This window comes from Mixophyes fleayi, chromosome 8, assembly GCF_038048845.1.
Source record: "Mixophyes fleayi isolate aMixFle1 chromosome 8, aMixFle1.hap1, whole genome shotgun sequence".
Lineage (NCBI taxonomy): Eukaryota > Metazoa > Chordata > Amphibia > Anura > Limnodynastidae > Mixophyes > Mixophyes fleayi.
Genome location: NC_134409.1, coordinates 99,812,036 through 99,829,605, shown reverse-complemented (window position 1 = coordinate 99,829,605; position 17,570 = coordinate 99,812,036). Strand labels below are relative to the sequence as shown.

Sequence of the window (17,570 nt, the reverse complement as noted above, 5' to 3'; positions counted from 1 at the left end):
AATATAAAAGTGAAAGTGATGAATAAAAATTAGACTGTACAAAAGTTTCTACAGATAAAAGTGACTACTATGTGAGAATCAAAAAATATAAGGATGTTGGTTGTATCTTTATTTTCTCTTTTCTGCACAGTACATGACCACATGTAGTCAGAGTAGTAAGATAATTTGAGCCCTCATTACAATAAGTTATGAAAGGTGTTTTAATTTTACTTATTTGTGTGGTTAACTTAATAAAAATATCTTGATTTTTAAAAAATAGATGGACATATTCTGGAAGGCAAGATCCATGGGGATTTTCATTTTTTAAAGTGACAGCCCAGACTTCTCCAGATACACATTGAACATGAGGAGAACGTTGCAACAATTTTTTCATCATTGTGGAGAAAAGCTTCACATACTGAGCGAGATTTATGTTCTGTATTTGGATGACTAAAGTGTAGTCCTTTGTTTATCACCTTGGTATGTTCCTAGAGGTAATATACTTTGACTGGACAACCATCATAATTTTGGCCATGTTACTGAAGAGCTGGTTCTCCAAATCAGCAGTTGGAGCTAGATGAAGACCAAAGGTGGATTGAGAGTCCAGGGTGCACTAGGTAAGATATTAGTTTGGGTTATCTGAATTGTAATCTAAACTCTTCTCTAGACAAACTTCCTCTCCTCACCATCACACAAGAAAACTAAGATGTGTATATATATGTATATATATATATATATATATATATATATATATATATATATATCTCAAAAGACAAGAAAGGGCGCCAAACATAGTGTATTAAATGTGACTCTTAGTGAATTTTCCACATGCGTGTAATTCCCGTGCCAGAGATCCAGATAATATCAGCTTCAATAATTGCATATGATGATCTTCTCTAGGTACCGTCTAAGATGGACATCTGGAACCAATTATAGATATTCCCAACAGTGTAACTCCAGGGTAGCTGGAACCAGTGTAACTCCAGGGTAGCTGGAACTCACAAATAAGCACAATAGTGTGATACCGCCAAGCAGGATTACATACAAAGGAATATTTATTAAAAAGAGGCACAGGCCTCACACTGCAGCTCCAAATATAAATTGCTCGTACATTAATACAAATAAAAAACAGCTTATCTGTCCTAATCCTCGTGTGTTGAAAGCATCAGGTGGGGCAATCCTGGCCAGTAAGCCCAAACTGACGACACAGGTCCTGGACAGCAAGCACACAAATCTCCAACGCGTTTCGTCCTCCAATGTAAGACTTTCTCAAGGGGTCACATCTAAAGTGCAAGTGCTCAGTTCTTAAATACAGTCCTGCTCGGTGCATCTCCGGAAAGTGGGCGGTAATATACCTCCCAGGTATAGGGGTTTACATCTAGCAAAGGCTGTATATATAATATGAATATCTGTACTACAAAAATGTAACACTATATAGTAATGTGCTCTACACACACACACATATTTATTTTTATTGCATTGTGAAGACCCATGTCTGGAATATGTCTCATAAGGACATATCTTTCCTAATGCCATAACAACAGGACAATAAAATGGATATGTTTAAGAGCTGTTTGTAACCACACAGTTATCAGTTGAGATTTTCAGCTTGTCCTAGACCAAAACAATGACATTTCAATACCATATGGGGACAGTTTCATATATCTGGCTGTCTGAGGATATCCATAAACACACACACACAGATGCACACACACACACACACACACACACACACACACCGTCACCTAGCCATGGCTAGTCAAAAAGATTATAGTCATGGTCAACCACTGTGTATCGATTCAACTATGTTTATTTCTCTTTATAGCGGTTATTCAGTTCTTTATATAGAATTTCACACTAAACCAGTTTTGATCTTTCAGTGTAGATGGCTCATCCGTGATGCACGTGACACAATCATTCTTTCTGGGCACCCTGAATGTCTGAATAAATGTAATCATGTGCTTCCCCACAGATTTGACCTCCTCTCAGACCCAAGTTTTCTTCTGCACTTCATTGTGATCTGAAAAGAAGCAGAATTGCCCATTAATGATTAACCTGTGGAACAACATGATTTGAGTAACAAAATATTGTGCTACACCAACCATTGGAAACCTTGGTTGTGCTTTGGTCCCATGTTGTTGGATCCTTACATGATCTCTGAAAAGAAAGTGTTGACTGTATACATGCCTAGTTGCCCCTTTGGATCATCCTCTGACTCGTCACTCTGTAGCTGGACTGGTTCAAAAGAAAAATGGATATATAAACAACTGATTTATTAATTAGATCATATATCGAAGATGAGATTCCAAACCTACCATCTGGATCAATGTTCATCTCTTCATATTTTTGGCTTTGAATTCATCCCGTCTTGCCTGTACAGCCATTACAATTTTGATGCTCTTGGTTAGTTGGAGGGTCCTTTCTGGGAGGCAGTAATGTTGCTGGTGCACCCAGATGTTGTGCCCAAGGAAGTCTGCCAATTGGTCCATTTCTGTGTTAAGGCTGACAACTTTTGAAAGAGTACCAACATGTATTTGCAACTTTTTGTAACACAGTGTTTGTTGATATTGATCCACATTGCTAAGCAAAAGGCTTTTACAATCGGAACATCTGAAATGTGACAAAGCAGCTGGTCTTTTAAACATGTAGACATTTTCAGTGACTACTCCACATTCTGGTCAGCACGGTGGCGTAGTGGTTAGCACTTCTGCCTTACAGCACCGGGGTCATGAGTTTAGTTCCCAACCATGGCCTTATCTGTGAGGAGTTTGTATGTTCTCCCCGTGTTTGCGTGGGTTTCCTCCGGGTGCTCCGGTTTCCTCCCACACTCCAAAAAAAAACATACTGGTAGGTTAATTGGCTGCTAACAAATTGACCCTAGTCTCTGTCTGTCTCTGTCCATGTGCGTGTTAGGGAATTTAGACTGTAAGCCCCAATGGGGCAGGGACTGATGTGAGTGAGTTCTCTGTACAGCGCTGCGGAATTAGTGGCGCTATATAAATAAATGGTGATGATGATGATGATGATACTTCTCTGCATGAAGTTTCATCGTACTTTGCATTGCTGGTGTTAACAGGATTGCAACTTTGTACATTTCAATCCTTGTGAAGTGCCTGCAGAGATTCTTCTGAAGCTCAGAAAAGGGCAACATCTTTATGGAGAGCTAAAGCATCTTTAGAAGAAAAGGTAGTTAACAGCATCTTGGAAACCTCCCCTTTCCATCTTCAATTGAATAAGATCACCTGTGCCAGAGAGACCTTTGCGAGCAATGCCCAATGTTAAAGGGATAGTTTGGTGGATAAACTGCTGTGGCACATTTGCTGTTTCTCATTGAGATACAAGTGGATCCTTTTCACACCTTCAGTGACAGGTAAAGGTAGAGGCATGTTCCATTTTGAATCCTTCAGAGTTTTTAAGCCAGCCAATGGATTTAGCCCATTCCATCTTGTCTCATAGATCCTCCTGAATTTGCAGGCATATTCCACTATAGCAATGCAGCCCTCCATCATTGCTCAGCATTGCTCAATGCTTAAAATATTTTGGAAGCAATGGCCAACTTTCAGAGCCAGCGAAGGAATTTTTTATGTACTGATTTCATTGTCAAGTATATGTTTCACAGCGTTTACTACATTCATAAAATTTTATGGAATGGTAAAGTCTTCAATTTTCTCCAAAGTGTAGGTCTTCTGACATGTAATAGTAAACTTCTTATTTCTCGAAGACGGATGTACTAATGTTTACTGACATCTGATGAGACATGATTGTAGATATACTGCACCATCTGCATGATGCATCTGTCATTTTCAATTGTGAATAATAATAAAATTAAGCATAAATATTTTATATATATGTAAATTTATAAATATATTAGTAACTCCACTGGCCACACCTTTTAGTAGCCCCCACATTTAACTAAAAAAAATTAAAAAGCCGCCCTATAACATTAATAAACCTATTTAAATAAATGCCCCCACCAAACCCCACATAACATTAATGCCAACCCTAAATATTATAAATAACACCCCCACCCACCTTCATAACATTAATCCCCTGTTAATGACCAATATACTTATATTACTGTAATCAGGAACAGAGACCCAGCCGACTGGAGGCCGCTTCACCATCCAGCATCCTGGTGCATAGATGGGAACAGGTAACTGTAGTAAGCAAGATCTGGTATGTGCCTGTATCCTACACACTACCCAGCTGACTGAGCAGGTAATAAACACAGGCCAAGTGCAGGTCAATAGTAGACAGGTGCAAGCAAAAGTCTGTGGTCAGATACAAGACAAAATCTAGTAGACAAGAATTCAGATCAGCAGTGGTCAAATACAAACTGAGCATGCTCATGGAGTTAGTCTCTGAAACTGCTATTATCTATAGATAGAGTAGGCTCATGGACTGGCTCTGAAAGTTAGTTCCTCCTCTTGCAGGATTTCGATCTGTGATAAGATTTCACAGACGGTACGAGCCTGACAGTATCACCTTACTTTGAAGCTCATTCCAGATGCTACTAGGAATAGAATTTCTATAAGAATCTCCATGAAGGTAAGCTGATTTAAGGCATAGCAACATTTCATAAACTGGCCCCCAAGAGTTATATATTTTGCAGAACAGACAATACATAGGGTAATCCAATCATAAATCAAATAACAATAAAAATTAAGATAGTATTAATAATATTCGTAGATATTTAAATATACTGTATATATTAGTAAAAAATATAATTAAAATTTTAATGTCCCAGCCTCCACCTACCCTAAATAGGCAGCTAATCACACTCCTTTTTTAGAATTAATTTTATAACATCTATGTAATATCTAATCGAACATCTTAATTTCTATTATAATTATAAAAATAATATTGGTTAATATTTAAATATAGATATAGGTGTTCTTTCTGTGCTCCTAAATGATTAGGGAAGGGAATGGGGAATGCAGCCCGAATAACCCTTGGAAACACCTACTAAACTTCCACAAATAGATAAATATAAACACAGAAAATTGGGATCAGGCGCACAAGGGGAGGGGTTTGAATATACTGTATATATTAGTATAAAAAAATGTCATATCAATTTTAAAGTCCCGGCCTCCACCTCCCCTGAATAGCCCGCCAATCACACTCCTTTTTTAGAATTAATTTTATAAAATCTATAATAAATCTAATTTGATCTTTTTAATATTTTAAAAAAATTACAAAAATAATATTAATAGACATTTAAATATACTGTATATACTGGTAAAAGAATGACATTTAAATTTTAAAGTTCCGACCTCCACCTCCCCTAAATAGCCGGCCAATCACTCTCTTTTTTTAGAATTCATTTTATGAAATCTATAATAAATCTAATTTGATCTTTTTAATATTTTAAAAAAATTACAAAAATAATATTAATAGACATTTAAATATACTGTATATACTGGTAAAAGAATGACATTTAAATTTTAAAGTTCCAACCTCCACCTCCCCTAAATAGCCGGCCAATCACTCTCCTTTTTTAGAATTAATTCTATAATATCTATGTAATATCTAATCGAACATCTTAATATCTAATATAATTACAAAAATAATATTGATAAACATTTAAATTTACTGTATATACTTAAACAGGAAAATGTAATTTCAATTTTAAAGTTCCGGCCTCCACCTCCCCTGAATAGCCGGCCAATCACACTCCTTTTTTCGGATCTTTTTTAGAATGTTTATCTTATTATTATTAATAATAACAAATAACAACAACAACAATAATAATACTAATAATAATATTAATAATAATAATAATATCAATATTAAAAATAATATTTTATCTTAATAATAATAATAATAATAATAACAACTAATATTAACATAAATAATATTATGTATTTTTAACTTTAATAATAATATTAAAATGATAATAATATCTAAACTTGATAATAATAATAATAATTATTATAATAATACTTTCTAATCTTAATGATAATAATATTAATAATAATAGTAATAATATATTTAATGATAATAATAATAATAATATCTAATATGAATATTAATATATAATTTGAAACTTAATAATAATACAAATAATGTCTAATATTTTTTTATAATAATAATAATATAATCTTAATATTAAAAATAATATCTTATTTGCATAATAATAATAATAATAATAATAATAATAATATTATTATTAATAATATATAATAACCTTAATAATATCAAATCTATTTTTCCTATCTATTATATTTACGATCTTCTAAATGCCATCCCTCTCCTCTTCATGCTGGGCTGTATTGAAAGCAAAACAAAAGAAAAGTTATTTTATGTAAACATTTACAGTTTTTTTTCCTGAAGTAGCAGGCTTATACAACTATATAATATTAACAATAATGGTTCCTATGAGGTTATTATATGTACAGTAATTTGTTACACTGTGAAATGAGTTATTAGTAAGAAATGAGGGGGCTCTGCTTTACTATAATGGGGGCTCACTATTCTCTTAACACATTTATAGTCATCTTGTTTCTGCAATCCAGAAGATGTTGTTAGTGAATGAAATAATTGATGATAACCGATGTCCTTATACTAACATGCTGGTTTTAGCCACAATTGCATCTTAAGTCTGGTAAGTAATTTTCACCACTCACCACAGGGGAAGTGTACTAAACAGAGTGGGCAATAGGCTGTGATTTTAACCCTGGAGGTATTGGCTATTATTGGGAAAAACATCAGAGTGGTCTGTTACTAAGGAAACCCTATGAAGGTAATCCTGTTACTAAAATATGACCTGTACACCAGTGCCTTTGGTGATGTCACAACTATAAACTTCAAAGGGGACATTGATTGTCAGACCATGGTTTCCCCAGTGTTATTGGGGATTGGCATATTGCTGCTTTTAGGAAGCTGTTGATCTACAAGTACTACAAGTACCATAATACCCACAACCAGTTACAGTTATAAGTAGACAATCTTGTAATATAGTTCAATTAATTTTTACACACAGCCACCCCCCAAAAAATAATAAGAGAATTGATGAGCTCTGAATTCCTATCTTTCAGATACAGGAGAAGTGATGGAAAAATATTTAGAGTTTTTCTAAACTCTATAAATACTACAAGGAAAGTCCATATATCAGAAACTCTCCTCTGTGCTTTGGAATAGAGGGTGGTTTTCTGTTTTATTTTTCTTTTGAGAAAGTGGTTCAGATTTAACTTGCTTAAAATTGGTCACACATAGGTCAAGGGTCGGTATAACACACATAAGATAACACACAACACTGCTATATAAAATATTATCACATAGTGCATTACTGTATAATATTATCAGAAAACACATTATTATATAATATAAGAGGAAGATCAGAGAAAAAGTGAGACAGGAGAGGAAAAGTGAAAACGTAATCAGGAAGGTAAAACTCCAATTGGTTCCCTACTTCAGGTAATGGGAGGAGAACCTTTTATTTGCTATATATGTTGGGAGGTGTCAAAACAGAAGTTTGGTCAGTTTTATTGAATGAAAACAGATAAAATGGTAAATACACCAGTGACTCTTACCCGTTAGTATGGTGATTGGCACAATAAGTGGACATCAGTGTCTTCTTATCCTCACCAGGTCAGATGTCAGATGTGTACTGCAGATTAGAGAAAATTAATGTTAGAAAACTGATCACATTTCTTTTCCCGTTAGTCTATATGGTGCTTCAGACCACAAGACAGTAACTACTGAGATATAGAGACACCGGTGAAATACAGACTGACATATAAAGACACATATTTACATATACTGTACATATTTACAATAACTACAAAGATACTACATACGCCAAGTGCTGTCTCTCTGCCTTCACTTGTTGGGCTCCAGAGAACAAACGATGATGGGCGATGTTGTGCCAACATATATAACCTGGGCTGACGAAGGGGCCACGTGTTCTTAATGCCGGATGGATGTTGCATTGCACCCAAAATACAATCATCTGGGAGCTCTTGGTAGATGGACTCCAGGGCTTGTACCAGGCTGCTCCTGTGCGTGATGTTACTCCTTCACCGTCTGAGGAGGTAGCGATATCTTCACTGGTGGCTGCAGGCAGAAGAAATATCACATATATTTCACATGAAAGAAATGAGGGAAAAGGTTCCGAACATATGAGGAAAATAGGCTCTGTCTGTAATCAGAGATAATATGCTCTTTTTTTAGCGTATTCTTCTTTCCTTTAGTATAAGCACAACTGAACCTCACTATAAATAATATAACCAGTTACAGCAGTGACATTATGTGTGCATGGAGCCATTGCTCTTTAACTTCTGCAGAATATGTGGTATTAAATGACCATTATATGGCAACACAATATAATGACAGCACCTCTACCCATTAAAGGGTGCAGTCTATATTTCTCATGGTTCACCCACTCTAATGAGGGAGATATCATCAGCAGGGGGTGAATATGATGTGTGTCCTGTACTTTTATATGTCTACAATTACATACTTAATTATGTATTGATAAAGATTGTAGCAGCCAATTTTCCATCTAGAGATTCACACAAATAGATTTAATAGTAAGCCATTAGCAATAGTAACTGGATTCTCTGTTCAATACTCTCTTCCCACACCTCATATGGTGTGAGGCAAGTCTTTATCCAAACTGTGTGAGTGCTTAAACCTGTTTTTGGCTTGAGAAGCAGCTTGCATTTACATATAAAATGCTGTTAGCCACACCACTCACAATGGGCCTGATTCATCAAGGGTTGTATCTGCCAAATTTGAGTGCATCAAATGCAAAATCACTCTGCACATGCCCAGATGCAGCAGATATGACCATGAATGCAATCCTGTACGCTGACAAGCAGAAGGGACACTTACTACTTTGCCATAAGAATGGTATCTACACTCTATCAGAAATAGACTTTATTATTTTTTCTTTTTGCTTATTAGAGAGTGTGTATAGGTATTTTGCATCAGGACTTGTTTATTGTATACCAGCTTACCGGTTACAAAAAGATTTTGCAATTATCTCAGGACTTTGTTTACACCCAGCATCCCATGACATTTACTGTCTACCATGTTGTGATATGTTTTTTGGCAGATATGTTATGCTGATTTATGAGGTTTTACACTTTGTCAGTTTTATTAAACCATTTACGACCCCACTATCAGGAGCCTTGGGAACTTCTTGCATTCTGTCTCACTTAGGAGGGTTGGAACCCCCCTCCTCCCATCCCATAATCTGGCTGCCATCATACAGGCTGTCTCTGGAAGCGCAGAAACCTTTATCTTTTTTACACTTACTACTGCCTGATACATTGGGGAGTGACCTGGACGGGGAACAAGGGATCTGCTGTATTCAATGTACAGTGGGGGCGTACCAAACTCAAGTGCATTCAGCTATAGTCGTAGCAAGCTCTGTGGGCATCAGAGTAACCTAATTTTCGACGGTATCCCTTACTCCAGCTCTGGGGCTACTCCAAGTTTGGGTAGGGTGGCATTGCAATCCACTGGCTATATACAGTGTAAAAAATAGATTAAAAAAATAAAATGAGTGGCGTCCCCCCTCCAAATGCTGTTAAACCAAGTGCTGCTAGCCTACTGCTGGCTGCCGCAAATTCAGGGAAGGAAAAAAGTGTGGGGTCCCCCCTGAGTTTATAAAAACCAGCACTAGGCAAACCAGTCGGAGACCCACTGATATTACTAAAGTCAGCACCAGCAAACCAGCCAGGGTTGTTGCTCTCTAGCAGGGGCCATAATGACAAACCCCAGCTGCGTTTGCCCCTACTATAGTGTCAACAAGCCTGGCTGATTTGCTAGTGCTAGCTTTAGTAATAGTGGTAGCACCAAATGCTCCCCCCCTGATTTTGTGGCAACCAGCAGCAGGCTGGTAGCAATAGGGTTAATAGCATTAGAAGGGGGGACCCCATGCATTTTTATTATCTATTTGTAGAACTGGTGGGTTGGGTGGCTCAACTTAGACCAGCTACCGGACCCGCAGCGTACTGCAGGCGCTGACAGGTACATATGTATCTGCAGAGCCCTGTGTTGTAGAGCAACCCTGTGCCCAAATTCAACAGGGCACAGATCTTCAGATCCATGCATTGATGGATTTGGGAGCACGCTAAGCCTAAATACATGTAGGGAATACTGAGCGGGGGTTACGCTCACTATACGTGCCTTGATGAATCAGGTACAAGGTGTGTGGTGTGTACATATAACATGAATGTAATAGACTTTCAATTTCCACAGATTGTGCTATTTGTTTTATAATCTCATAACACATTGGAGGAAGGTCCCTTAGTATACTCTCAATCACTGGACCTAAACATGTTGGCAAGAATAAGGATTTAATGGAGACTGTAAGTTTAATATAAGGCAGTTTATAATGTGAAACTGTGTGCTAGTGTTGAAGTAATGCAGTTTGGTCAGTTTATGTTAGGATATGGATGAGATTACAGAGTTTGTACTAGTTATAATGTGAAACTGAAGTAGTGAAGTTTGAATGGAAAACTTATAGGGATCTTTGTGATTGTATGTGAATGGAACTATATGAATTATAGTGTCAAGAGAAAAGTTTAACAAGATGGCGGAGGCCATGCAGGGTCTGAACCTATAATGTTATTAAGAGACATCCTCCCCTACATACATGTACATGAAGTGTGATATAAATGGTATAAGTGCATATGTGAGAAACTGTTTGAGATAAGTGGAATGAAAAAGTATTAGAATAAATTGATCTGGTTCATGTATAATGAATGTGAGTGGTATGGGATATAAATGGTATCTGAGATTTATAGTGTTGTGAACTTCCTGTGATATATATATATATATATATATATATATTACACCTCTTGTTACACACTGAAATGTGATGTATTGTGTTAATATATCTATGCTAATAAAGTAAATGTAACTTGTTGATGTTGTATAATATACTTCGCTAATACGCTGTTTTATTTTATGTATAATACTGTTGCAAATAGAATGATAATTAGATTAGAAAACATTTTATATGAAACTACATCTTGTGTGCAGTCTTTCCTGATAAAATAAACATAAGCTAATGATATAAATATTGGTCCTGCAGATTTAAAGCAGAATACAAATTGTATTCCTTGGGTAAAACCTGAAGTACCTTTTGCAAAAAGTTTACTGATGGTAATATTTATACATATTTCTACATAAGTTATTAAATGGTCATTAGCATATTTGCCAGACTATTATTTTCTTCCCCTTTACCTTGTATACATTTCAGCTCTGCACACTTACTTTGCCGGGTATGTATGGGGGTTGTACACGAAGAGCTTCTAGCTCCTCCCAATCAATGTCCCGGAAGAACGGATGTTGTCGAATTAAACCGTTCAAACCCAGACGTTTCTGAGGATCGTTGCACAGGAGCTAAAAATATCAATAAGAACATAATTAAAGGATCCCTTATATGTACATATCTGAGAACAATGTAATTCAGTAATATGTTTTCAGAGGATGTGAATCTAGTTTAGGACAAATGTAGGATAAAATATTTCAGTTATAAAGTGAATCCTGTAGCACTGATTGATCTGGATTGGAGTTGGTTTGAGCCATAAATTATTCACGTGCGTCAGAAAAGTGGAACCAATAAAAGTAATCTGACATATGTAATACTGATAGTTTCTCCATATATATTTCTTTTTTTTCTTTTTTGCTTTACAGAACAGTAATGCAGGCTCTCATTTGCACCATATACACCTCAAATATATGCAACAGCTCAGATACCTGCATCTAACATGGATGTATTAGACTTTCAATTGCTACAGTGCTATTTACAATATAGTACTGTGTCCGTATTATGTATAATACACATTGATGCTCAGATACTGCAGATTACACAGTATATGTATAATGTGTGTCTAATCCACATGTATATAATGTGGGCTGGAGTATCTGCACTGAGAGAAATGATTATTGATATAGAGCTGTACAATAAAATCATTGTATATGGTCATATTTGCATTGGCTGATCCATCACACAGTTACTAATTATTTCACTATCAGGAAGTAAAGATGTATTTGCAGTGTGAGTATTGGTATAAATTCAGATACACAGAGGATCTCTATGACCTTGTTCCCCCACAGGAGGATTTTGTATCAGTGTATATGGGGGGAATACTACCACCCACAGGAAAAATTGGGGAGCTACACAACACCACCACCAACTGTTACATACACACCCCTTTAATATGAACCTTACGTATGCTCAGTAACATCCCCAATGCCTGAAGAGCGTGCAGGGGAAATACATGACGTCACTTCCGTTACACATTTTCAGCTCCCCTAATGTTTCTTCTAGGTGTCGGCAAAGAAATTTAATTTCAATAATAGATGCTGACCAATGGGGCACAAAATTGATGGTATCTTTGTACCTAGTACTGTATACTAAGTATCTATTCTCACTCACCTCCTCAATGATGTCCCTTGTTGTAAGACTGAGGTTGAAGCCTGGCAAAGCGGAGAGCTGACAGACAAACGGGGACTCTCCAGTTGTCATTTGGAACAGTACAACACCAAAGGAGAACCAGTCCACCCCGGTGTTGTACGTGTGTCCTAAGAGCATCTGCAGGTAAGATGGAAACAGATCATTAGATTAGACTGTTTAATAAATAGGAATATATACAATTGATCAGTAATCACTGCACAATAGTCACATACAGATACACACAGGAAAAACAGTGCATGATACTGTGTGGAAGTAAATTGGTAAGTACAAATAGATGTGTTTAAATCCCCCTCCAAATACTTGTACTACCATACAAATGTAATGTATGGAAAGACTGCAGTGCTTGTAGTGTATACACATTTAAGCCCGGTGCTAAACTTGGGCAATTTGAAAATTGCACCCACCACATGGTAATGATGGCTGACCGAGTGCTGGCCCCAAAATGACAGGAGGTAAATATGGAGGAATGAGTGGAAATGTGTCAGTCTTTACTCCATATTTGCCTTAGCATATAGACCCCATATATATGAATAGAACTAATATACTAAACACCTCACCTCTGGGGCAATATAGCCGAATGTTCCTGCATATCCGGTGGCCCCTTCGGTCTTATTTACAGCCAGCCCAAAGTCAGCGATCTTAATGTGGCCGGCTCCATCAATCAGGATGTTCTCTGGTTTAAGATCTCTGTAACAATGACATTTATCATTTGTTTTTCCTCTTTATGTGTTTGAGCATAGACAATATAAATTGTAAGTATCATAAATAACTAAGCCTCATTTACAAATGTCAAAACGTGAACTTCCCACAGCACAAATGCCTTTTGCACCTGGCTGGATTAGGGTATTCATCTGTATTGTTCATGTGTGCACAGAATGTGCCCTCCCTGTAATATAGTCACTTGTACTTATATCATTATACAGTATACAGCGGCTGAAGCAGGCCGCCCTAGGCTAATATTCTCATATCACCCCCTAATCTATGACACCAGGGTAATGGTAGAAACAAGCACGTCCTTAATTTAAATCCAGCTTCCTTCACCAGCCCCCACAACCAATGTTTACTTTACATATTCTCGAACCTCAGCTCGACTTGGCTTTTTAAATGGGTCATGGCAATCTTTGTCACGCATTTCATTAAAATCAGTAGTGACAGAGGTGTGAACGAGTGTTACTGAGGGTGAAGGGATGAAGGTGGAGGTGGTGAGGGGGATGTGAGGGGGATGTTGCAGCTGTCATCATACTTGTCTCTCCTACTATCCTCAGTGCCAGTGCCGGCTCCAGAGCAGGATGATAGGGACGATCCCCTCACCCGCTAGCCGGTGGTAGTCACTTAGGTGACTATCACTACACGGACAAAGACTTACCCGACTTCATAAGGCAGAATCCAAGAATCACGATAGTATGTTAACAGCGAAGGTTTCAAATCACTACTTGGCACAATCGCGAACAATGCAAAAGCCGTCAGACAGAAAGTCATGTGACTTTCTTGGAGTATACTATTATTAAGGATGTTAAATGACTAAAGCAAGGAGCCGCCGAATGACAATATTTAACACCAGACCTTGTACTTTGTACATCCGGGGCTCCCTGCTTTAGTCATTTTACACCCTTAACTATAGTATACTCCAAGAAAGTCACATGACTTTCTGTTTGCCGGCTTCTGCATTGTTCGCGATTGTGACAAGTAGTGATTTGCAACCTTCGCTGTTAGCATACTTTCATCATTCCCACATTCTGACTTCTAAAGTTGAGAAACTCGTTGTCTCTGTAGTAGTAGCCGGAGACACGTACCCAACCCCCGCTAGCATGGGCAGGCTGTCTGCGGACGCATACAGGGTACATGTGCCTGGCGGCTGAAAAACAAAGATTCTGCCCAGCCACTCAGTGATGGAGAGGGGAGGGTTCTACTAAATCACCCGGCCACCCTAAAAAAAATCTAGAACCGCCCTGATCAAGTGCCTACCAGCTGATGACTGATTGACTGTCTTTGCTATGGGAATGCATCAAGAATAAAAGCTTACTACAGTTTTTTAATGTTTTCTTTTTTACTTTGAAGAACAACTATTCTCTTATATTTTAAAAAGATTATCATTGTACCTCTCCCTGTCACAATTTTGCACCCTTGGATAATTGGACCATCAAGCCTCTTAGTATAGGACAACCAGGTTTTAGGCGCTACATAAACAGTTCAACATACAAATCAATAGCACAAATATCACTTTCCTGCATATTTGTATTGATTGGAATACTAGTATGAACATGATTGCAAAAAGAATCATAATACTAACATATAGCACTTAATACATTGCTAACTGTTGTGTGTTTTATAAAGTTTCAAAATTAATCGAATTAATGACTCCAGGAATGGGAAGGAAATTGCCCTTTTAATAATTAATCTGTTCTATATATTCTGTACTCTTTCTTCTGTTAAGTTACATGTAATAAAAAGTGTGACATTTATTGAGGTGACAAATCTAAGGGTCTATATACTATTCCACAGCGGTAATACTCGGTATGTTTTAATGCACAACTCAGCGATACATAATGTAGTACCACTGATAGTCACTATGGTAGGGCTGCTCAGGGAGCCTCAGCAAAGAGCCCCCTCCTACACAAACTGATCTTACTGTTCACCAGCAGCTTTCTCTGGATTTTTGGCCTATTGCAGCTTGTTAAATAGACCCCTAAGACTGGATGCAATAAACTCTTGAAATGAAAAAGCCTCCAGGAATTAGTGAATCGTGTTCAGGAGAGTTTTAAACAAATCATTTCCCATTGTAAGAGCCGCCATTTCTGGGAAGGTCATGTACATGGTAATGCCAGTAGTAAGATTTCTACTCTGTTTATTATAATGAGGAAATAAATGTAGATACCGATGTATGAAGCCCTTCAAATGGAGATGCTGGAGGCCGGAGACCATTTCCGCTGCGTAGAATCTGTTAAGGAAGAAATGTGAAATGTAAAATGTAAAATGACTGTAAAGTCCCAGATCCTGTATTACATGAGAATTTCTTGCATACAGAATTAGTTGTGTACATGGAATGTATAGTTACAGGGCAATTGGGGAGATTTTTACAATCTTGAGGACTGTTGTACAAATGTGTAATCTCTCTACATCCATAACTATATATCTCTAACTTACACCTACTGGTTTTATTATTCTCACACATAGAAGTTGTTCAAGGGAAAGGGAAAATGTTGATAAAATCATTTGGGTCCAGTGCAGGTAAAAGTACTGAGGGCACAGTGCAAATCAACTTAGTGCAGTACAGCTAATGTCATATTTTGGGAAAATAAGACACAGTTTTAAACCTCCAAATCAGGTCTTAAAATGAAGCTTGTGTTTTTATGGTCTGAATGTACAAGGCTGCCAATGTATAGTTACTATAGCGCAAGCTGCTTGCTTTCTCCTACTATAGCCAATTCATTTAAACAACTCTTCTGCCACTACATGTAGTACTATAATGTATCTCATTCTCCATACTGTGATCTCCTGTCTCTCAGATTTTCACTCACACACAATTACTCTCTGAGGCACACGTCAGCTCATTAATAAGTCTTACGTTGCTGTGCTGATGTCAAGACGGCCTCTTCTATCCAGGAGCTGTTCCAGGTCTCCTCCACAGGCGTACTCCATCACGAAGCACAAAGCGTCCTATCACAGACAGTAGAGATTAGCACAGTTACTATTTACTCTAGCACAGTCTTTCCTTTTACGGCTCTGTGTCTTCAAAATCTACAGTAGGCACAAAACTCTGCACCGCCTATTACAAAGTGGCAATTAATGTATCTGATTATAAATGGGTGGGGAACTTGGTACCATAGATGCAGCTAAAATATTACATTATCATTACATTACATTATCTGACTTATTTTATATCCAGCTGTGACAATGTAAATGTTTGGAAATAACCCCGAAAAATGTACTAGGCCATCAACACAACCTCCAACATAACAGTGTGGTGTAGACACAGCAAACAAATGTAACACAAAATGTATGTATCCCGGAGCTCATCTGCCGGCTTGTGCACTGTGTGTATATATATGGACACGGCCACATAATACATACATTTGTCCAGGGACATTATACTATCTGATATGTGGTTATAATTTCTCTGTTGGTCCTTCCTGTCTGGGACTCATACATTTCGGTATAATAAAACATGTCCTCACTAAGAACAGATTACTAATGTTCCAGACTCTTCATTACATAACGTTTTACATATTCTGCTTCTTAAGCTGCTTGTTCCTCCAAGGCTGCCCCATCAGCTCATGTTGTGGTCATTTAAGTATCACACTTGGATAAAAGTCTCAGTAATATATCATTCTATTTATTTTAAGATAGACTCTTTAATATCTGGGAGGATAGAAATGTGTAACATGAGGACACTATTGTAACTTTTAATTAGCATGTCCTCATGATGGGCCAATTGTCCTGCTGGGTTCTGTCCCTCTCTGCAAAGCCTCCATCCTCATACAGATAACCTGGCGCTCGTTATAAGAGCAGATTGACAAAAGCCGCTCTTGCTCTGCTCTGTGATATATTTGCTCGCTATATATTAGGGATGAGCGCACTCGGATTTATGAAATCCGAGCCCACCCGAACGTTGCGGATCCGAGTCGGATCCGAGACAGATCCGGGTATTGGCGCCAAATTCAAATGTGAAACTGAGGCTCTGACTCATAATCCCGTTGTCGGATCTCGCGATACTCGGATCCTATAAATTCCCCGCTAGTCGCCGCCATCTTCACTCGGGCATTGATCAGGGTAGAGGGAGGGTGTGTTAGGTGGTCCTCTGTGCTGTTTAGTTCTGTGCTGTGCTGTGCTGTGCTGTGCTGTGCTGTGCTGTGCTGTGTTCTGCAGTATCAGTCCAGTGGTGCTGTGTGCTGTGCTCTGTCCTTCTGAGGTCAGTGGTGCTGCTGGGTCCTGTGCTGTGTCCTGTTCAGTCCAGTGGTGCTGTGTCCTGTGCTCTGTGCTTCTAAGGGCATAGTTATTTCCCCAATATTCCCCTGTGTTTAAAAAAATAAAAAAAAGTTTTTTTAAAAAATACCAAAAACGACTTTAATTTTTTTTAATTACCACAAAATTTGCACAACCAATCCTGCAGTATAAGCCCATTGGTACTGCAATATTACCAAGTTCACACATTCAG

At 37.7% G+C, this 17,570-nt stretch overlaps 2 long non-coding RNA genes across 3 annotated transcripts; both read right to left on the bottom strand.

The window, feature by feature from the left end:
* Positions 1–1,858: 1,858 nt before the first annotated feature.
* On the bottom strand, positions 1,859–8,021 carry LOC142099494 (uncharacterized). Of its 2 annotated transcripts, none has more exons than XR_012678558.1 (5): positions 7,779–8,021; positions 7,512–7,588; positions 6,167–6,246; positions 2,082–2,209; positions 1,859–1,999 (listed from the first exon to the last, which is right to left on the bottom strand). It is a non-coding gene; the product is annotated as an uncharacterized LOC142099494 (long non-coding RNA). The 2 variants fall into 2 exon arrangements; XR_012678557.1 differs by having other exon boundaries at positions 2,082–2,452; positions 6,209–6,246.
* A 1-nt stretch (position 8,022) lies between these two features.
* LOC142099497 (uncharacterized) lies at positions 8,023–12,438 on the bottom strand. The gene is made up of 3 exons (XR_012678560.1): positions 12,377–12,438; positions 11,209–11,337; positions 8,023–8,034 (listed from the first exon to the last, which is right to left on the bottom strand). It is a non-coding gene; the product is annotated as an uncharacterized LOC142099497 (long non-coding RNA).
* Positions 12,439–17,570: the final 5,132 nt, after the last annotated feature.